Source organism: Petaurus breviceps, unplaced genomic scaffold (genome assembly GCF_028583685.1).
Source record: "Petaurus breviceps papuanus isolate PSGF00001 unplaced genomic scaffold, PetGlider_PUasm1.0 90845, whole genome shotgun sequence".
NCBI lineage: Eukaryota > Metazoa > Chordata > Mammalia > Diprotodontia > Petauridae > Petaurus > Petaurus breviceps.
The window spans coordinates 9,177,556-9,200,444 of record NW_027187359.1 but is presented as its reverse complement, the minus strand read 5'-3'; the positions used below and the strand labels follow the sequence as shown (position 1 = coordinate 9,200,444).

The 22,889-nt window shown below is 35.2% G+C and overlaps 1 protein-coding gene across 7 annotated transcripts in view; it reads right to left on the bottom strand.

Annotated features, from left to right (window-relative positions):
* The window catches only part of BABAM2 (BRISC and BRCA1 A complex member 2), a 602,274-nt gene that overhangs the window by 43,939 nt on the left and 535,446 nt on the right, over positions 1–22,889 (bottom strand). The gene's annotated exons all lie outside the window — the stretch shown is intronic.

Genomic DNA, 22,889 nt, shown 5'->3' with positions numbered 1-22,889 from the left:
TGTGTGTGTGTGTGTGTGTGTGTGTGTGTGTGTGTGTGTGTGTGTGTATTGATATAGATATATAGAACTTTTCTTTCTTTTTCTCCTTGACCTTTTTGGGGAATATAATCAGCAGAGGAATTTCTAGGTCAAAGAGTATGAATAGTTTAATGATTCTCCTCATGTACAAATAACTCCAAAAACTTTTCCAGAATGATTGGACCAATTCATAGTTACACCAACAGAGTATTAGTTTGTCTTCCTGTAGCCTTTCAGATAGTAGTGAGTCCTTTCTTTTGTCATATTTCTCAATTTTCTGGTTGTGAGGCAAATCTCAAAGCTGTTTTAAGTTGCACTTCTCTTATAAATGATTTAGAGCAATCTTTCTTATGATTGTTGATAATTTGCAATTCTTCCTTTGAAAACTGTTTGGATCTTTTGATTAAAGTATAGATAGCTCTTGTAGACTGACCCCATTTTTTTTTTTTGTGGGAGTAACAATAAAAGATCTAATGAATTGCCTAGCATTTTTGCCACTACAAAATAGCTCTCCTAGAATTAAGGAAAGAATGGAGATGTTTTAATAAAACACTAATAAAGTTATCATTCCTTTGGATGCTGTTCTTGGCTCTTTCTCTTTTTTACAATCATTTCCTTGTAAATCTTATACACATCCATGGCTTCAACCAGTCCTTCTTGGCAAATGCCTCCCATATCGCCATCTAATTTTTTTCTTGAGCTTCAGTCTCACATTTCCAGCTCTCTACTCAACATCTCTATCTTGTTGCCCCCGACACTTAAAAACCTACATATACAAAATCTGATTCATTATCTAGGAATAGCAATATGCACATGAATTGTCTTAGCTAAGTGGTGCAGGGGATAGAGTGCTGGGCCTGGAGTCAAGAAGAAGACCAGAATTCAAATCAGGCCTCAGACACTTACTAGCTCTATGACCACGGGCAAGTCACTTAATCTTCCTTGGTCTCAATTTCCTCAACTGTAAAATGGGAATAACAACAGCACATACCTCATAGGGTTACTGGGAGGATCAAAATGCGATAATATTTGTATAGTGTTAGTACTGTGCCTGACACACATAGCAGATGCTATAAAAATGCTTTATTCCCTTACTTTCTCTCACTTCTTCCCCTAACATCTGCTCTCATTCTTGACTTTTTCTCCAAGGCTAGAAACCTCAATCATCTTTTAATTCCTCCCTCTTACTGGCCTCCAACATCCAATCAATACTCAAGTTCTGTAGATTCTACTTCTTCATTTTCTTTCTTATTTGTCCTTTTCCAATCTTACTGCTACTGCCCCACTGTAGGCCCTCATTGTGTCTCACCTGGAATGTCATAAAAGACCTATAACTAGTTAACTGTATCCACAAATTCATTCAACCAAGCACCTGCTATGAGCAAACACAAAACCTTTAGTCTATCTCATTTCCAATCTATATAACTTAGGTAAAACATCTTTTATGGTTTCTTATAGTATACTGAATGAAGTCTCTATTTTTCAGCCTAATATCATAGGCTTTCCCTAATTGAGCTCTAACCTCCATTTCCAGTATCTCTCTTTCACTCTCTTGCTCATAGTACTGCAATGAAGAAAAAATACTTTGTAAACTATAAAGTATCAAATAAATGTGAGTCGTTTTGATGATAATAATATACCTTTTAATCCAGCCAAGTTGGCCTACTCCTTGTTACCTACACATATGTCTTGTTCTTCACCTGTGTTCTCCGTGTCTGGAATGACCTCTCTTGTTTGATACCTCTGCCTGTTGAAAGCCTATTAATTTTTCAAGAGCCATCTCAAATGCTAATTCCTCCATGATGTCTTCCTTTATTTCTGCCTTCAAACTCTACTCCCAACCCAATGCAAGCCAGAAGCAATTTTTTCCTTCTCTTAATTCAGAACAGCTTATTTGTAACTTTATTTACTCATCATACTCTGCTTTATAATAATTTGTATTCATGTCTTGTCTCCCCTACTTGAATGTTGGTTTTGAATAAACAAATGGATAAATAAATGAAAACTCTTGTCAAAACACCCAAAAAAGGAGCTAGATGATTAAGGTGACAACAATAAGAAATAACAAGAAATATCTGCGTACAGTTCTTTACAAAGTGTTTTCAGTCACACTGTCTCATTAGTGTCCTAGTTTTTCCATGTCTTTCCAACAGTTATCAGTGTCCTTTTCTGTCATAATTAGCCAATCTGATAGGTGTGATGTCATACCTCAGAGTTCTTTTGATTTACCTTTCTCTAATCAATAGTAATTTAGAGCATTTTTTTTCACATGACTATAGATAGTTTTAATTTCTTCATCTGAAAACTGACTGTTCATATCCTTTGACCATTTATCAATTAGGAAATGACTTGTATTCTTATAAATTTAACTCAGTTCTCTATATATTTGAAAAATGAGACCCTTCTCAGAAACACTTACTTTAAAAATTGTTTCTCAGCTTTCTGCTCCCCTTCTAATCTTGGTTGCATTGGTTTTGTTTATGCAAAAGCTTTAAAATTTAATATAATAAAAAATTTTTTTAATATAATCAAAATTATCTATTTTGCATTTCATAATGTTCTCTATCTCTTGTTTGGTCATAAATTCTTCCCTTTTCCATAGAACTGACAGGTAAACTATTCCTTGCTCTCCTAATCTGCTTATGGTATCACTCTTTATGTCTAAATCAAGTACCCACTTTGACTTTATGTTGGGATACAGTGTGAGACATTGGTCTATGTCTAGTTTCTACTGTACTATCTTCTAGTTTTCCCAGCAGTTTTTGTCAGTGAGTTCTTATTTCAGAAAGTGAAGTCTTTTGGTTCAATCCAACAGTAGATTATTCTTCTCATTTACTACTGTCTTATGTACCTAATATATTTCACTGATACATCACTCTATTTCTTAGTACCAAACTGTTTTGATGATTGCAGCTTTATAGTATAATTTTAGACCTGGTATAGCTAGGCCACTTTCCTTTGCATTTTTAAAAAATTAATTCCCTTGATATTCTGGACCTTTTGTTCTTCCAGATGAATTTTATTATTTTTTATAGTTCTATAAATATTTTTGCTAGTTTGATTAGTATGGCACTGAATAAATAAATTAATTTAGGGAGAACTGTCATTTTCATTATCTCAGTTCAGATTACCTATGAGCAATTAATATTTTCCCACTTGTTTAGATCTGATTTTTGTGAAAAGTGTTTTGTAGCTGTGTTCATATAGTTGCTGGGTTTGTCTTGGTAGGTAGACTCCTTAGTATTTTATTTTGTCTTCAGTTATATTAAATAAATTTTCTCTTTCTATCTCTTGCTGCCGGGTTTTTTGATAATATATAGAAATGCTGATGATTTATATGGCTTTATTTTATATCCTGTAATTTTGTTAGAATTGTTTATTATTTCAAGTAGCATTTTTAGTTGGTTATCTAGATTCTCTAAGTATATCATCATATCACTTGCAAAGAGTGATAGTTTTGTTTCCTCAATGTATATTCTAGCTCATTCAACTTCTTTTTCTTCTTTTATTGCTAAAGCTAACATTTCTAGTACAATATTAAATAACAGAAGTGATAATGGGTATCCTTGCTTTACCCCTGATCTTACTGGGAAAGATTCTAGCTTATCCCCATTACAGATGATTGCTGATGGTTTTAGATAGATACCACTTATCATTTTAAGGAAAACTCCATGTATTCCTATGTTCTCTAATGTTTTTAATAGGAATGGTACTATATTTTTTCAAAAGCTTTTTCTGCATCTATAGAGATAATTATATGATTTCTGTTGGTTTTGTTATTTATATGGTCAATTATGCTGATAGTTTTTCTAATATTGAACCAGCCCCTGCATTTGTGGTATAAATCCTACCTGGGCATAGTATATTAATTTTCTTTCTCTGCTTTGGCTTTTCCTGATTTAGGTATTAGTACCATATCTCTGTCATAAAGGGAATTTGGTAGGGCTCCTTCTTCACCTATTTTCCAAATAGTTTATATAGTATTGAAATTAATTGTTCTTTAAATATTTGATAGAATTCCCTTCTAAATTCATCTGGCCCTGAAGATTCTTTACTTAGGGAGTTCATTGATGGCTTATTAAATTCTTTTTCTAAAATGGTGTTATTTAAGCATTTTATTTTCTCTTCTGTTAATCTAGGAAATTTATATTTTTGAAAATATTCATCCATTTCACTTAGATTGTTAGATTTACTGGTGTACAGTTGGGCAAAATAGCTCTTAATTATTGCTTTAATTTCCTTTTCATTGGTGGTAAATACACCCTTTCCATTTTTGATAATGGTGATTTGGTTTTCTTCTTTCTTTTTAAACCAAATTAACCAAAGTTTTATCTATTTTATTGTTTTTTTTTTCATAAAACCAGATTAGTTTTATTTATTAGTGCTATGCTTTTCTTACTTTTAATTTTTATTAATCTCTCCTTTGATTTTCAGAAGTTTTAATTTGTTATTTAATTGATGTTTTTAATTTGTTCTTTTTCTAGCCTTTTTAGCTATATGCCCAATTCATTAATCTGGTCTTTCTCTTCATTAAGCACTGAAATATAAAATTTCCCCTAAATACTGCTTTGGTTGCATCCCATAAACTGTGGTATGTTGTCTTATTATTGTCATTGTCTTTGATGAAATTAGTGATTGTTTCAATGATCTGTTGTTTGACTCACTCATTCTTTAGGGTTAGATTATTTAGTTTCTAATTAATTTTCAAACTACCTTTCCATAGCCCTTTATTACTCATTTTTATTACATCATATTCTGAAAAGGATGCATTTAATATTCTGCCTTCCTACATTTGATTGTGAGGTTTTTATGTACTAATATATGGTCAATTTTTGTGTAGGTGCCATGCAACACTGAGAAAAAGGTATATTCCTTTCTATACCCATTCAGTTTTCTCCAGAGGTCTAGCATATCTAACTTTTCTAAAATTCTATTCACTTCCTTAACTTCTTTCTTGTTTCTTTTTCTTTCTTTTTTTTTGCTTTCTGGAGAGCAACTGGAGTTAAGTGACTTGCCCAAGGTCACATGGCTAGTTTTTGTGTTAAGGGTCTGAGGCCGGATTTAAACTCAGGTCCTCCTGACTCCAGGGCTGGTGCTCTATTCACTGTGCCACCTAGCCACACCTTTCTTGTTTCTTTTGTTGTTAGATTTATCTAGTTCTGAGAGGGGAAGATTGAGGTCCTCCACTAGTATAGTTTTGCTATCTATTTCTTCCTATAACTCACTTAACTTTTCCTCTAAGAATTTGAATGCTATACCACTTGGTACATATTTTTTAGTGTTGATGTTACTTCATTGTCAATGGTACCTTTTAGCAAGATGTAGTTTTTAATTCTTTTTCTACATGAAAATTCTTTAAATGCTTGAAGATGACAATCTCATTCTCCCAAATCTTCTCTTAGATAGGATAAAGATCTCCAAATCTGTCTATTAATTGTTATATCAAATCATTCTGGATGCTTTTTTCTGAATGTTTGTCAATGTCCCTCCGAAGCAGAACACGATATTCCCTTTTACCCATAGTAAATACTGGAATAAAGTTCCTGTTGTTGCCTTGTCCAGCCAGTCAATCAGTCAGTATGTCAATAAGCATTTATTAAGCATGTCCTGTGTGCCAGGGACAACTCTAAGTTAACTGCTAGGGATATCAAGAAAGACAAAACAAATAAAAAATAGTCTCTGCCCTCAAGAAATGTACATTCTAATAGAGAAACAATATGTAAAATATTAGGTACATGTAAGATATTTACAGGTTAGATGAAGGTAATCTGAAAGGAGAAGGCATTAGTACTTTGATCAGATTAGATCAGGAAAAGTTTCCTATAAAAGGTGGAAAGGAAGCCAGGGAAACCCAGAGATGAAAATGAAGGCATCGGGGACAGTCAGTTTAAAGTCATGGATATGGGAAATAAAGTGCTATATACTTTATAAAACTATACTTTTCAACTATGGAAGAGATATATTTTAAATTTATTTTAAATAAATGAGAAAATCTACTGGAAAAAGGTAATTTCAATCAGAATACCAGTTTTAAAAGTAGAAAGCTTGATCAAAAGAGATATGCAGATGGAGCGAATACAAACAAACAAACAAAGACTGAGTTACCGTGTTTCCCCGATAATAAGACACTGTCTTATTAAATTTTTTGGACAGAAAAACACCAGAGGGCTTATTTTCAGGGGAGGGCTTATTTTAATGAACATTGACAGCAATTTTAATAAACAGGTAAATGTGAACAAAAAAATGTACCTTTATTCAATAAGCAAATCACTGGGGAAGAACAGGATGACGCGCTCACTGCTGCAGCTCTGATTGGATGCAGCTCGGAGCGCAGCATGTGCGTGCATTTCATGGGGGGGGAACGGCGCTACAGTAGCAATCTCAATAGGGCTTATTTTCGGGAGAGGGCTTATTTTAGAGGAATCTTACACAGTAAGGGGAGGGCTTATTTTCGGGATAGGTCTTATTGTTGGGGAAACACGGTATCTACATTTCTGTGACTTATAAAAGTCTAGGCAGGGCAGCTAGGTGGCGCAGTGAATAGAGCACATGCCCTAGAGTCAGGAGGACCTGAGTTCAAATCCAGCCTCAGACACTTAACACAAAAACTAGCTGTGTGACCTTGGGCAAGTCACTTAACCCCAATTGTCCTCCAAAAAAAAAAGCAGCTCTGGGTAGCAGAATAAAAAGCAAGAACCCAGAATGAGGAGACCTGAGTTTGGAGCTTAGTTTAGACAATCCCCATGTGATGGGGAACTTGCCTCAGTTCTCTTCAGTCTCATTTTTTTCAGCTTTAAAAGAGGATGATAATACCAGTGTTACCTACTTCCAAGTGACACTGTGAGGTAAAACTTTGGAATTCTCATTGATATGATATGATAAGGCTTCACTAACATGTAAATATTTTCTTTTCCCTCTAAATGATATCTCACTTGCACTGCTCATATTCCTAGCTCCCCACCCCACCCTTCTTCCTCTTATCAAAAACTGCTTAGTTGGAAAGAAGCTGATAAACTCACTCACACTAAGGAATGAATGTATGACAAGGCTTAAAGATTATTGTTCTCGCATTATCTGAAAAAACCTTAAGGCAAAGGGATGAAATTTCTTTCTCCACAAAGAAGATTATAAATTTGGGGAAGATTATCAGGGGGCATGAAAATAAAGTTGTCTATGAAAAAAAGTAAAATGCTGAAATTTGATCACTATGAGAATTGCAAAAGGCAAGAGAAGTTGCTATTAAACTGTAACTATGTACCCTGAAGTCATGAAGGGGATATAGCAAAGGGATATATAAAGTGTTAAATATATAGCACAGAGAACAGAGTAGTGGTAAGAGTCTTGAACCAAGGTCTGGAATAAAGAAAAGGAGAGGAGCTGGCAAGCAGACCTTCAGTCTGAAATGGGAGCAATGATGCTTCTGAGGTTGAGCAATACCCTGAGTATAGCAGCAAGAAGTGTGATAGACAGAATTGTGCACATTAAGTTAAAGTAAGAATCATTTGTTTGCATTGGGCAGTACATGAAAGAAGAGCTATGCAGAAGGGGCCCCTTCCAAATGGCACAGATATGTCTTACTATAATGCTACAAGTGAATTAGGCCAGGTCAACTAGAAGAAGGATGGAACCACACAGCATATATGAAGTAGAGAGAGCAAGTGCTAAGGGTTCAGGGAGTGACCCCCATGAGGTGACTTTTCTGGGAGGACTTCCTGGTGAAGGTGAGGATTGAATTAGGCCTTGAACAATGAAGAAGGTTATTTTTTCCAGCCTAAGATCATGAATTCAGACTGTAGGAAAAGTGATCAGGGCAAGAATTATGAGACATGGGTGGGGTTTGGAGCTCTATGGATTTAGGCCATGGGAAAGTGAAGAAGACAGGGATTACAGACCAAATAGGTCCTGTAGCTCTGTCACTCTGAGCCCATAAAAATTTTCAGAGAGCTGGCAGGTACTAATGCCAATATAGACTATGGGACAGATAGGTGTGTAGTTGTACTGCTCACACCCACACTGGAGCCCAGAGATTGTAAAGTTAAGATTAGGCTGTGAAGAACATGCTCAAAATTTGAAGCTCCCTGGTCTTAGCTGTCTCTAAGGTCCTTGAAGAACACAGAAGCAGGATACTAGCTAAAACAAACCAGGCTTATACAAGACTCCAATATTCCCTCCAGAAATGCATAGAGCCTGTCCCTAACACAAAGTTCCAGTTCAGGAGTGAGAATAGAAGAATGAATAAACAAACACACAGATACTACTAATAAAAATTTATTATGGAGAAAAGGACATTCAAGACACAAACTGAGAAGAGAATAAATCCACCTCATCTATAAGCCAAGTCTCAAAGCTTGATCACAAGGTCAACTAGAATTCCTGGAAGAAATGAAACAAGAGAAAAAAATATATAAGGGAAAATTGCCCAGATCAATCAGAATCAGAGGGCCAAATGAAAAAAAGAAAGAACTCTCTAGTCATTGCCTATAAGAAATCCCAAAATGAGAAATCCCATCATAGCCAAATCAAGAGCTTCCAAGGAAAAGAAAAAATACATCAAGAAGTCAATCAAACAACATTTACTAAGTACCAGCTATGTGCAAGCACTGTGCTGAGTGTTGGGGATGCAGAAAGAGGCAAAAGACAGTGTCTGAACTAAAGGAGCTCACAATCTAATGGGAGAGACAACACACACACACACACACATGCAATATGAAGGACAAATAGGAAATAATTAACAGAGGGAAGGTACTAGAATTAAGAGGGGATAGGTTTCCTGTAGATGATGGGATTTTATTTGGGACTTAAAGAAAACCAGGGAATCTAGTAGACAAAGTTGAGGAGGGAGATAATTCCAGCCATAGGAGACAGAGAGAGAAAATTATGAGAGGTTAGAGATGGAGTGTTTTGCTTATGTCTTGCTTATAGAACAGTAAGGAAGTCAGTATCGTTGGATAAAGGCATACATGGTGAGGAGTAAGGTGCGAGAAAAATGAAAAGGTAGGAGGTGACTGGGTTATGAAAGGTTTTGAATGTGAAAAAGAGAATTTTTTATTTGATCCTGGAGGTGATAGGCAACTACTAGAGGCTGATGTGATCAGACCTGAGCTTTAGGAAAATGACTTTAGTTGTTGAATGGAGGACAGGTTGGAGTGGGCAGAAGCTTGAGGTAGACAGACTCAATAGTCATGAGGAAAGATTTCAAGAACTGAGGAGTCAAAGTCAGCATTACACAAGACTTGGCAACTACCATTTAAAGAAGTGGAGAGTCTGGTCTGTGATATTCCAAAAGACAAAAGATAGAGGCTAAAGATAGAACTAATAACTTACTCAGAAAAACTTAGTACAGACAGTTCTCACTTGACATAAATTTGCATTATGCAAATTTGATTTTACATAAAGAATTGTGAAAGAAATGTGCTTCCCCCCCAAAAAAAATTATGTTAACTTTACTATATAGTACTGGGTGCTCTCTCTCTCTCTCTCTCTCTCTCTCTCTCTCTCTCTCTCTGCTGTCCTGCAGCTAGGCACTCCATGGCCTTCCACTCCCACCGCCCACCCTTCAAAAAAATATTTTTAAAATCCCTCTTCTAATTGAAAGCAGAAGAATGGATGTGCAGAGAGACTGTCACTGCTGCCAATGGATCAGGGGCTTGGTTTGAGACTTCTGGGGCTGAGAGAGGAGACCTTCGCCCCGTTCCACCCATTTGTCTGCATGTCTGGCCTCTGGATGTCTGTCTTTTGTCTGTCCCTGACCACCCAACTGTTCTTGTGGTGGCACCCTCCCTCCATGGGTGTGAGGCCCCCTTTCTGTGTCCCTTCTTCCCTCCCTGACCCATGTCTGTGGGCAAATTTCCATTATGTAAAAACTGCTTTACAAAGAGATCTGTGGAATAGTCTACTTATGTAAAGTGAGAACCATCTGTATAATGCTACAGGAGGGAAAATGGATCTTTAATAAAATAGAAGACTTTTGTGCATTCCTGAAGAAAAACCAGAGTTTAGCAGAAATTCTGAAATATGAACACTAAGGTGAAGACAAATAAATAAATACTTATTTATGTAAATAAAAGCCATCAAAATGGAGTGAAGTGTTTATATTTACACACATAGGGAGAAGTGCTTCCTTAGAATTCTAATATCCCTAGGATCACAGAAGGACTTAAAAAAGACAGAGAGCCTGGGAGTGATTTTGTCATTTTTTGGAAGATCTTAAAAAGAAGAAAAAGGAGGGGAAAATGAATACAATAGGGAAGAAAGGAGGAAGAAAAAAAGGGGAACTTATTATCTCATATAATTAGAGTATGCAAGTAGAAAACTATGCAAATAATGAGGAAAGGATGAGGATATCTGGTGGGACTTAAAATTTATTTTAATCTGATCACACATACACAATGAATTTGGTATAGAGATACATTCAATTTACCATGGAAACAAGAAGAGGGAGGAATAAAAGGGATGGTAGAGATGGATTAGTTATAACAAAAAGAAACTCTGACCTTGGAGAGGGTACCAGAGGAAAAAAGGGGGGGAAACCCTATATTTGGGGTCTGGGCAAGGAGATGAGAGGAAAAAGTGCACTATATTAAGTATAGAGCACTGGTGTTGAGCACACTTCTTTCTCATCCTCTCTCATAAAAAGGAGAATAAAGGGGAAATAGGGCAGAAACAAACACACAATTAACAATTATAACTGCAAATGTGATGAGTTCATCCATAAAACAGAAGATAAAAGCAGAATGTATTTGAGGAGAAACCAACAATATTCTATTTATTGGAACTATATTTGAGACTTTAAAATGCACAAAGCATTAATATAAGGGGCTAGAGCAAAATCTATTATGCTTTAGTTGAACCAAAAAAGAGTCACAATAATGATCTCTGACAAGGCAACAGCAACAAGTTAAATAGGGATGCTATATTATGCTGAAAGATACCATAGACAATGAATTATTATCAGTCATATACATATACATACATACACAGACACACACACACCAAATGGCATAGCATCTAAATACTTACAGGAAAAATTGAACAAGTTATAGGGGAGAAATAGATAGTAAGACTTGAAGAATCTGGGAACTCAATGTACCACTTTCATACCTAGAAAAATCTAACAAATTATTGTTTATTTACAAGAAAGAAGTCTGGGACCTTAAAAGAACTTTAGGAAAGTTAGATATAAAAGATTTCTGGCAAATGGGAATAGAAGGAAGCATATATATTTATCAGTTCTTCATAGAACCTATATAAAAATTGACCATGTGTTAGAGCATAAAAACCTCACAGACAAATGCTGAAAAATATTAATATTAAATACATCATTTATTGACCACGATGATATGAAAAGAATATTCAATAAAAGGCCAATGAAGAAAGGATTAAAAATCATTGGAGAATAAGTAACTTAATTTTAAGAAATTGGTAGGTCAAGAAATAAATCACAGAATATACTATTGCATCAAAGAAAATGGCAACCATGGGCAAATATAGCTATATGAGCAAACATAGAAGCTTAAAGTAATCTATAGCAGAAAATTTATAGCTCTAAACAATTTCACAAACAAAAGAAAGCACAGATCAGTAAATTGGGTATATGACTAAAAAAACTTTAGAAAATCAACATGTCAAAACTCTCCTACTGAATACCAAAGTAGAAATAACAAAACAGAAAATAAAAAGCACTAAATCAATAATTTGTTTTAAAAAAGTAATAAAACAATCCATTAGCTAATTAGAGTAAAGAAGAAAAGCAATAGATCAGTATCAAAAAATAAAAACAGAGAATTTACAATAAATGAAGGAAAAATAATGAAAATCATTAGAAATGATTCCAACAATACACAAATACAACTGAGAAATTAAATGGAAGATATGAATATTTATAAAAACATAAAATTTCCAGATTAACATAACAAGTCAAAAGAGTTAAAATAATTCATTTTCAGAAAAATAAATTTAAAAACCATAACTGACCTCCCAAAGAAAAACTCCAGGACCAGATGGATTTAAAAGAATGTGTATCAAACATTCAACGAACAATTAATTCCTAGTAATCCATAAATTGGAAAAATCAGAAAAGAAGGGATTCTACTAAATTCCTTCTATGACAAAAAAAAATTCTTGATAGTCAAGGCCAGAAGAATCAAGACATTAAAAAAAGGCCTCTAGAGTCTTTTCTAGTTCTAGTTATAAGAACCTTTGTTGGACAAATATAGAATATTGACCATATTTCAGGTTTATATAAATCATACTGAGGAGAAGGGCATAGGGCACGTTCAGACTGATATGGTACTTTTAGGTGCTAAGATTAATTTAAGTCTAAAATATGAATGACTGAGGGGAGTTATATTCAGAGATTGTTAATGAAAACTGTAAAGGAAAACAGAATAATACAGTAGAGTGATCACTGGACTTGGAGACCACAGAATCTCAAGAGTTGGAAGGGGCATCTGAGAAAAAGAGAGCATTTAGTCCTTTCCATAACCAATCAAGGATTCCATCAGCTACATCTCCAGGAAGTAGACATTCAGTCATTGTTCGAAGTTCTAAAGAGATGTAGAGGCCCCTCCCTTTCAAGACAGCTTAATCCATTTTTGTATAGCTCTATTGTTAAGAACATTTGCCTTCTATTCAGCCAAAGTAGTCTAGCTGTTGCTCTTACTTCTGAAGCCTTTCAGGGCCAAATAAAACAAAGCAACTTCCTCTTCTGTGTGCTAGACCCTTGAAAGCTTGCAGATGGTGATGGTGTCTCCTGTAAAGTCTTTCTTCTGGAGACTAAACATCTTCAATTACTTCAGTGTAGCCTCCTTTGGCATAATTTTTAAAAAATTTCAATGAACAAAAATTTATTTTCTCTTCCACCCCTCTCCCTTGCTAGGGGAAAAAAAGAAAAACCGTTTTAACAGATACAGGATCAAGCCAAACAAATTTCTACATTAGTCATGCATAAAAAAGTCTTTCTCATTCTACATCCTTTAAATCCATCACTTTTCTCTTTGGAGGAAGGTAGCATGTTTCATCATTATTCAATAGAGAATTGATTGATTTTTGCATTGATGAGTTAAATGTTTCAGAGCTGTTTTACTATGCAATGTTGTTGCATATTAGTTCACACAAGGCTTCCTAGGTTTTTCTATAACTGTCTCTTTCATAATTTCTTTATTCATTTTCATTCCATAATCACACAAGTACTAATCTGATAAAGACACTAGAGAGTGAACCAAAAATATTAACTGAAACAACAACTTTAACAAAATTTCAGGACATAAAATAGATCCACATAAATCATCAGCAATATACATATCATCAACAAAACCCAGTAGGAAATTATAAGACAAATTTCCCCCCAATAACTGCAGAATGTATAAAATATTTAGGAGTCTACCTATCACATAGGAACTATATGAATTAAACTACAAAACATTCTTTACATAAAGACAGGTGTAAATACTAATTGTTCAAAGGTAGGCTGAATATAATAAAAAATGATAATACCTAAATTTATTTATTAAGTGCTATACTAATCAGACCACCATGGAGCTAAAAAAAAAAGTTCATTTGGAAGAATAAAAAGGGAAATAAAAAAAAAAGGTAGGAAAGAAAAGGGCCTAGCAATAACAGATCTCAAATTGGACTACAAAGCAGTAATCATAAAATTACTTTGTTACTTGTTAAATAATAAACCAGTCCATAGAGCAATTATGCATACAACATAAATGAAGCAAAAAATTAGTAGCTTTATGTTTGATAAATTCCAAGACCTTAGATGTGATTCAACAAAAGCTGCTAGGGAAACTGGAAAGCAGTCTGGCTAAAATTAGGCTTAGATCAACCCCTTATGCCATATACTAAAATTAGCTCAAAACAGATACATGATTTTGATATAAAAGGTCATTTCTTTGTTGTTTAGTCATTTCATTCATGTTCAACCTTTCGTGACTCCATAGGGGTTTTCTAAAGATACTAAAATGTCCTATCATTAAAAAATTAGAGGAAAAAGGATGAAATTTCCTTTAGGATCTATAGATAAGGTAAGAGGTCATGACCAAACATGGGAAGATCACAGAAAAGAAATGGTTAATTTCAAATTTTTTTTGCACAAAGAAAACTTAATATTAGAAGAAAAACAGGCCAAACCAAGTCAATAAGCTTTATTATGGACCATTTATGCTAAGTAGCTAGGTGGAAGAGCATATGTAGCAAGCATAAAGCACCTGGCCTTAAGAAGACTTGAGTTCAAATCTGTCTGAGACACTTAGTAGTTGTGTGACCCTAGGTAAGTGACTTAACATTTCTGTGCCTCAGTTTCCTCAAACAGAACAGTATCTACCTTTAATGGGTTGATATAAGGATCAAATGAGATAATATATATATATATATATATATATATATATAAAAAGTTCTAGGCATAGTGACTGACACATAGTAAGCTTTAGAGAAACATTTATTTTCTCCCCACTCTGAAAAGCATACAGAATGAAAAAAAAGAAGCAAAAAGAAAGACAGTTCCAGTCCTCAAGGGGGGCCTCAAGAAGAAAAGGAAACCTAGGACAGAGTAATAATCTTCCAGGGTAAGAAGGCTGCCTGGCCAGGAGGCTAGGTGGTGCAGTGAGTAAGAGCGCCAGCCCCGGAGTCAGGAGGACCCAGGATAGGATCCAGCCTCAGATACTTAACACCCACACAAAATAACTGGCTGTGTAACCTTGGGCAAGTTACTCAACCCCAATTGCTTTAAAAAAAAAAAAAAGGCTGCCTAGAGATGTTGGAGAAAGAAGTCCAGACAATTAGGACCAAGGTCCAGAGAGGAATGAAGGAGAGAAGAAATGACCAGAAAAAACTACCTTTGTAGGAAGTTTCTCTGAAAAAGATCTCATTTCTAAGACATATAAAGAATTGATTCAAATTTCTTAAAGTAGTAACCATTCATCAATTGAAAAATGGCCCAAAGTAGCGATTTTCAAAGGAAGAAATCCAAGCTATTGAAAATCATATGAAAAATATCCTAAATCACTAATAATTAGAATAAATAAAACAGATTAGGCACACAGCCTACAGAAAAACAAAAACAAACATAATAGTCTAGCATTTAATAAACCCAAAGACCCTAGCTACTTTGTTAAAATCATTAAATTGCCTAAAATTGCTGAGAAAACTGGAAAGCAATCTGGCAGAAACTAAGTATAGATTAACATCTCATGCCATATACCTAGAAAAGCACCAAATGAATCATGACTTAAATGTAAATGCTTACATCATAAATAAATTGGAGGACCAAGGATGAAATTATTTTTTAGTTATATGGCTAGTGGAAAATTTTATAACCAAACAAGGGATAGAACAGACCACAGAAGAGAAAATGACGAATTTTGATTACATACAGTTTAAAAGGATTTGCACAAACAAAATTAATGTAGCTAAAATTACAAGGGAAGCAAGTAACTAGGAAAAAAAATTTACAGCAAGTTTGTCTGATAAGGGTTTTGTTTCCAAAGGGGTGTGTGTGTATGTGTGTGTGTGTGTGTGTGTGTGTATTCCAATTTATAAGAGTAAGAACCATTTTCTCAAATTATAAAAGGTCAAAGGATATGAACAAGTAGTTTTCAAAGAAATCCAAGCAAACAACAGTCACATGAAAAAATTCTCCAAATCACTAATGATTAGAGAAATGAAAATTGAAGCAACTTTGAGATTTCACCTCAGGCTTGCAAAGTTGACAAAAAAGAAAAATGACAAATGTTGGAAGGACTTTAGGAAAACAGACATACTAATGCCCTGTTGCTGGGGATATGAACTGGTACAATCATTCTGGAAAACAATTTGGAACAATGTTCTAAAATGTTACTAAACTATGCATACCAGCAACTCCATTACTAATCCCAGATTAGAAAGGGATTAGTAATTAGTAAAGACAGAGGAAATTAGTAAAGACAGAGGAAAAGGTCCTATATGCACAAAAATGTTTGTAGTATGTATTTTTTCATGATGTCAAAGAACCTAAAACTAAGGGGGTGTCTAATAATTGGGAAATATTATGTGTATATGAATGTACTGGAATACTACTGTCCTACAAGAAATGATGAAGATAGTTTTAGAGAAATCTGGGAAAACTTGCATGAACTAATGAGAGTTAATTGAGTAAAACAAGTAGACTTATTTATATACAATATTGTAAAAATGAACAATTTAAAAAGACTTGGGAATTCTTATCAATACAATGATCAACCATGATTACAGAGGACTGATGATGAATGCTACCTACCCCTTGACAGTGAGGTGATAGACTCAGTGTAAAGTGAGACACATTTTTTTGACATGGCCAATATAGAAATTTGTATTTTGATTAACTATGCATATTTGTTACAAGGGTTTTTTTTTTTTTGTGTGTGTTTCTTTGTTTTGCTTATCAAGCCAGGAATGAGGGAAGAAGGAAGAAGGAAGTAAGAAGGGGAAAAAATCCTTGTTAAAAAAAAATTAATTAAAAAAAAAAGAAAACAGGCACATTAATTTACTGTTGGTGGAACTGTAAATTGTTCTGGCAATTCTAGAAAGCAATTTGGAACTATGACTCAAAGCTCACTAAAATGAATGTGAATATTGTGAAGGGGCATATTTCTTATCATGGCTCGGTAGTATATTTTACTTTAAGAGACAGGGTTTCCTTAACTGACATGAGAGAATTTTATTCAAATTAAATGAACATAGGAATATGTTTGGTCAGTGGCAGGGACTAAGAGTCATGGGCAGTGTAGGGTTGTGTCCTTTTCTAAGTTGCTATGCTTATAATTTTGTTCCAAAAAGAGAATAAACAGCTGAGTCTACTCAGAGAGCTTTACTGCTCTACAAAAACCGTGAGAGTGTTTATATCCTTTACAAAGTTCCCTGGATGAATTACAGTCTTTTACCCATTCTTGACATACAAATATTTTCATAAGACAAACAAGACAATTTAGCAATGTTGCATTTGACCTCTTCAACCTTCCTCACTAACCATAAATATCTCTATGGAGGTTAGTGATCTTTCTGTTTAGACACCTAGTTAGATCTGTCTGTTGTAGCCTTCAGGTAGAACAAAAGCACAATTCCAGTTGCCAAATGCTTCTTCAAGTTTCATGCCTGCCTTTTTACTATTTCTTCTTGCTAGAATGTGATATTGTCTTTGTCTTTCTCTTACTGCATTTAAATACATCCCTCTCCACTGCAGGAAAAAAAGCTGCTACTTTTTTAAGGTCACTTCAGATGTTTTCTTTAAAGTAGTGTTAACATAAAGCAAATGTCTTTAGACACTCCAAGTTAATCTGTTAAGATAAACAAGCTTCACTTACAATATTCCTGTACTGAAATCACAGGCTTATGGCCTACAGCTTCTTAAAGGCTCAATTCATGCATGCTTAACTGTCTGCTTAAGAAAAAAACAAGATTCCTTTGCCATGGAAACCCCACAGAAATGTCTGGTTCAGTCTACATAATACACACCACAAATAAAATGCCTATCTACTCAAAATGTATTGTATATATACACAGAAAAAACCTAGAAAATTATCAGACTATTGTAATGTGCTGAACATTACAAATATGGAACTCGCTGTACAATTCCTGCTCTTGGGCACACTTGAACCTACACAAGTTACTGCCATTTCCAAGAAGAAAATACCAGACTTGGGCATTACAGAGGCAGTTTTCTTATTTATAAAATGGGGAAAATAATAATTGTGTGACCTATCACACAAAGTTGTTGTGAACTAAGTACTTGGGAAATTATATAGCCTCTCCAGGTGCCTTCCTGACCTATAGTTTTCTCTCGTGATTGGTGACTGCCTCTCTCAACCATCATTTCAAGAAAAACCCTAGCCATGATTTACTACACTCCTGACTCAAATCAACTCTGCCTTTGTTTCTGGATGGAGTATATCAATCTACTCTCCAACTGCCCACTCATCATTTTTGTAACTTGAGGAATCAAAGTGCCCCTCCCTGGTCACCATTCTCTTTTTGGTGCTATCTCTTCCATTAGAACCCAGCTTCTTGATGGTAAGGACCATGCTTTATATCTCTAGCACTTAGCATACTGATTGTCACATAGCAAGCACTGAATAAACATTTTTTATTTACTCCATCAAGAGTGAATTATAATTATTTTATCAATTTTTTCATTTCCATATCTACCTGTTTATTAAGATATTCTTGCTTGCAAATGATACTGCAAACCCTCAGTAAGAGTTCTTCAAGAGAAGGCCTTTATGGTCATTTAAAAGGCACAGACCTTGAAATCCAAAATCTAAAATGGATCATGATCTAATCTGGGAGAGGGAGTTTATATATTAATGAGACCATGGCTCCATCAAAGCACTGATGCAACTTTATGCTACATAACCCACTTCCTTCATGGTTGATCATAATCCTGGCAGACTGGCAAAGACAAGTACATAGGTTCATGGGCACCAGTGGCATATACATTTGGAACTCTCATCCATAAGGGTAGGCATCTATCCCTACCAAACTGTAAATAACCCATCAAGACAGCTTTGAAGATCTTAAACTAGGCAGCAAATTAATAAATTTTCTGCCAGATTTAGGAACTTTGAATGGTACATAAACATAAAAGTGGATAAAGCACTGAACTTGAAGTCAGGACTACCAGAGTTAAAATCTAACATCACACACATCCTAGTCATGTAACTTGAACAAGTCACGTAACACCTTGGAGCTTCATTTCCTCCTCTGTAAAATGAAAAGGTTGGACTTGATGACCTTTTCATCCCTCCTCAAACTACCCACAACTCTCCCTCCCTTGACCCTCTCAGATGAGAACTGTCTCATATCTTACTGAAAAAAAAGGCCATTCATGAAGATCTCTCCCTTCTATTCTCTTCCTCATCTCACACCAAGATGCTTTCTGCTACCGAAGCTTCCTTCATCCTAGTCTCACAAAATGAGGCAGCCCTTCTTGACAAGGCAAATCCCTCTACTAATACAAGGGATCCCATTCCACGCTGTCTTTTCCACTCTTTTATCTTTAATCTCTCCTTGTCAACTGGCTGTTTCCCTACTGCCTACATACAATTGGTGCCTTCATTGCTTTTCTTCTCACTCTTTTAACTGTCTACAATCTGACTTCTACCCTCATCATTCAACTGAAATGGCTCTCCCCAAAGTTACTTACTATCTCTTAATTGCCAAATTTAATGTCCTATTCTCAGTCATCATCCCTCTTGATCTCTCTGTAGCTTTTGACACTGCTGATCATCTCTTCTCTCTAGGTTTTGACCCTATTTTCTCCTTCTCTGCTCCTACCTTTCTGACTGCTCCTTCTTGGTCTTCTTGGCTGATTCTTCATCCAGGTCATGACTACCCAGGGGTGTTCTGTGGAGCTCTCTCATGGGCTCTCTCGTCTCTTCTCCCTCTATACTAGATGTGCCAAACACACAGTTTGTGTCCTTACATGTCTTCTTAATGTCCTTAAACCAGATTAAAGTCTAACTGTGATTATTTAACAAAATAAATAAAAATACAATAAAACATAGATAACATTACATTTTAAAACTAAGTCCATATGTGGCTTGTAGGAATCCTCATGTGTGGGTCAGTGGTCCCTGTTTCCATTTGAGTTTGACATCACCGCTCTATGCAATTTGTTTCTGCAAAATCTTTTAAATTTTATAAAATCAAAATTATCCATTTGACATTTTGTAATGCTCTCTATATCTTGTTTGGTCATAAATTTGGCCCTTTTCCATAGATTTGACAGGTAAACAATTCCATGCTCTCACAATTTGCTTATGGTATCACCCTTTATGTCTAAATCATGTACCCATTTTGACTTTATCTTGGTATATGGTGTGAGATGTTGGTCTATACCTAGTTTCTGCCATATTGTTTTCTAGTGTTCCCAGCAGTTTTTGTCCCAAAGGTTTAGATCTTTGGGTTTATTAAACACTAAATTACTATGGTCATTTATTATAATGTATTGTGTACCTAATCTATTCCACTGATCTACCACTCTATTTCTTAGGCAGCAACAGACTTATTTTGATGATTTTTTAAAATACAGTTTGAGACCCGGTATGGGGAGGTCACCTTCTTTCACATTTTTTTTTTTACTGATTTCCTTGATATTCTTAACCTTTTGTTCTTCCAGATGAATTCTGTTATTATTTTTTCTAGCTCCACAAAATAATTTTTAGGTAGTTTGATTGGTATGGCATTTGAATAAGTAGATTAATTTAGGTAGAACCATCTTTTTTTTATTATATCAGCTCAGCCCACTCATGAGCAATTAATATTTTTCCAATTGTTTAGATCTAACTTTGAGAAGTGTTTTGCAATTGTGTTCATATACTTCCCAGGTCTGTTTTGGCAAGTAGCCTCCCAAGTATTTTATGCAGTCTACAGTTGTCTTAAATGAAATTTCTCTATCTCTTCCTGCTGGACTTTGTCAATAATATATAGACATGCTGATGATTTATACTGATCTATTTTATACCCTGCAACTTTGCTGAAGCTGTTAATTATTTCAAATAGTTTTTTAGTTGATTCTCTAGGGTTCTCTAAGTATAGCATCATATCTTCTGCAAAGAGTGATACTTCTGTTTTCTCATTGCCTACTCTAATTTTTAAATTTCTTTTCTTCTCTTATTGCTATAGCTAGCATTTTTAACACAATTTTGAATAATAGTGGTGATAATGGGCATCCTTGCTTCACTCCTGATCTTAATGGGAAGGTGTCTAGCTTATCTCCATTATAGATAATACTTGCTGATGGTTTTAGATAGATACTACTTATAATTTTAACGAAAGCTCCATTTACTTCTATGTTCTCTAGTGTTTTTAATAGGAATGGGTGTTATATTTTATCAAATTTTCTCTTTTTTTGTTTAAAAATTTCCCTAACTACTGAGTTCTTCTCTGCTGTCTATAAACACCTGTCTTTCCCTCATTAAAAAAAAATTCTCACTTGATCTACTCACTGCTGTTAGCTATCATCCTATATTTCTCCTCTCCTTTGTGACTAAACTTGAAAGTTTCTTATAATTGGTGCCTCTATTTTCTCTCTTCTTCCTCTCTTCTAAATCCTCAGCATCTGATTTCCAACCTGAGTGTTTTAACTGAAACTATTCTCTCCAAAATTTCTATTGATCTCTTAATTGGCAAATCTAAAGGCCTTTTTTCAATCTTGATTCTCCTTGACCTCTCTGAAATATCTAATACTGAGGTTTCACTTCACATCTGATCCTCTTCTCCTAGATATTGCATCCTCTCTAGGTTTTTGTGATAGTAACCTCTTCTGGTTCTTTTATCTGTCTGACCACTCCTTTTCAGTTGCCTCTGCTGTCATAACCACCATTTTTGGTATCCACTACCTTTTTTTTTTTCCTCTCTGTATTTGCTCTATTTCGCTTGACTGGTGATCTCAATGTCTCCCATGGGTTCTATTATCACCTCTATGCAGATGATTTTCATCTCTAAATAACTAGCCCTAGTCTATCTCCTGAGCTACAGCCATACATCTCCAGTTGCTTCTTGGATATACATTTCAAATTCAACATGTATGAGCCAGAACTATTATTTTTCTCCCTAAACAATTCCCACTTCTGAATTTCCCTATCACTGTCAAGGGTACTACAATCCTCCTATTCACCCAAGACCATAACCACAGTGTCATAAATTCCTCACTTACTCATGCCACATATCCATCCCACTGTCAGATCTAGTTGTTTTTCCCTTTACAACATCTCTTCTAGACATCCCTTCTCTACACTTATATAACTGCTTATCCAGGCCCTCATCACTTTTTGCCTCAACTAGCATGACAGCCTCCTAAATGCTCTCTTTGCTTCATGCCTCTCCCTTCTTCCATTCATCCTCCACTCAAGTGTCAAGATGATTTTTCCTAAGCATGTTATAATATGTATATTAAGTAGTTTTTCAGTCATGTCTGACTCTCTAATGACCTAATTTGGGGTTTTCTTGGCAAAGATATAGGAGTGGTCTGCCATTTTCTTTTCCACTTTATTTTTACAAATAAGGAACTGAGGCAAACAGTTTAAGTGACTTGTCCAGCCAGTAAATGTCTGAGGACAGATTTGAATTCAGGAAGATGAGGCTTCCTGACTCTAGGCCCAGCATTCTATCCATCTTGTCACCTAGCTGCTCCTTTCCAAAGCACAGATCTAATGATATCACTCCTGGGGGGTGGGGTTGCTACCCCCAACCTCAATAAGGTCCAGTGGTTTTCTGTTACCTCCAGGATCAATATAAAGTCCTCTGTTTAGTATTTAAAGCCTTCTACAACGTAGCCCCTTCTTACCTTTACAATCCTTTTATATCTTTCTCCCCTACCTGTGCTCTCCATAATATAACTAAGTGCAACTACAATGTGTTCCACGAACACAGCATTCCATTTCCTGTCTCTATGCCTTTGTACAAATTGTCCCCCATAAACTAATTCCTCATCCCTACCTCTTACTTTCCCTGATTTCCTCCAAGACTCAACTTAAGGTCCACCTTCCACAGGAGGCCTTTGTGATTCCCCCCAGCAGCTAGTCCTGTCTCCTTTCAGATTACTTTCTATGTACTCTATATGTATAGAGCTCTGAGCCTGGCGGCAGGAAGACCTGAGTTCAAATTTGGCCTCAGATACTTTGTAGTTGTGTGATCTAGGGCAATTCGTTTAACCTTTGTTTGCCTCACTTTCCTTATCTGTAAAATGGGGATACTAATAAACCTAATTCCCAGGGTTCTTGTAAGGATCAAATGAGACAATAATTGTAAAGCACCTAGCACAGGACCTGGAACACAGTAAGCAGTATAGAAATATTAGCTATTATTATTTTTATTATATGAGATAAAAATTATAAAGCACTTGGTACTTAATA